Source organism: Colobus angolensis, unplaced genomic scaffold (assembly GCF_000951035.1).
Source record: "Colobus angolensis palliatus isolate OR3802 unplaced genomic scaffold, Cang.pa_1.0 Scaffold254, whole genome shotgun sequence".
Lineage (NCBI taxonomy): Eukaryota > Metazoa > Chordata > Mammalia > Primates > Cercopithecidae > Colobus > Colobus angolensis.
In genome coordinates, this window is record NW_012115755.1 from 1088154 (window position 1) to 1089323 (window position 1170).

Consider the following 1170-nt stretch of genomic DNA (forward strand, 5'->3'; position numbering starts at 1 on the left):
AGGATGGTCTCGATCTCCTGACCTCGTGATCCGCCCGTCTCGGCCTCCCAAAGTGCTGGGATTACAGGCTTGAGCCACCGCGTCCGGCCTGCTGTCTGCTAGTTCTAATGTGGGACTTGAAGGGCTACTATGAAATATGGACTGGAAGAGAGAAAGGAAAGACGTGCCCCCACACTGGGGGTAGAAGTGGAGTTGGGCTGAAGGGAACTTCCAGGTTTTTTTGTTTTTTTCTTTTTAATTTTTTTATTTAGAGACAGAGCCTTGCTATAGTAACTGGGCTGATCTTGAACTGCTGGCCTCAAGGGATCCTCCTGCCTTGGTCTCCCAAAGCACTGGGATTACAGGTGTGAGCCACCAAGCCCACCTGGAACTTTCAATTTAATTGGTAACACCTTGAGAACCTTTTGCTGTTACTGGTTTTTTGAGGTTTTTTAAAAAATTGTTTTATTTAATTAAATTAATGTATGTATTTATTGCTGTCTATTTGCATGAGTTTTTGTTGTTGGTGTTTGTTTTTTGTTTTGAGGCAGGATCTTGTCCAGGTTAGAGTGTAGTGGCACGATTATAGCTCACTACAGCCTCAACTCCTGGGCTTAAGTGATCCTCTCATCCTCAGACTTCCAAAGAACTGGAATTACAGGCATGAGCTTTTTGATTGGTCTTTTTGATGTTATTGTAAGTGGAAGTTTTATCTTCTTTTTTGATTGCTTATTGTTAATGCATAGAAATTTAACTGATTTTTGTGCATTGGCTTTGATTCCTGCTGCTTTGCTGAATTCATTTATTACCTCTAACATTTTTTGTGTGTGTGGAATATTTAGGGTTTTCTGCAGATGAGAGCTTATTAGCCAGGTTCCATGGTTCATACCTGCAATCCCAGCACTTTGGGAGGTGGAGGTGGGTGGATAGATTGAACCCAGGAGTTTGAGACCAGTCTGGGCAACCTGGCAAAACCCCATCACTACTAAAATTACAAAAAATTAGCCAGGCATGGTGTTATGGTGCCCATAGTCCCAGTTACTCAGGAGGCTGAGGTGAGGGAATCACCTGAGCCCGGGGAGTCAAGGTTGCAGTGAGCCATGATTGTGTCAGAGGCGTGTGAACCAGAGCAAGTCCATCATAAACAGGATCTGGGTAAAATGAGGCTGAAACCTACTGGGCTGCATTCCC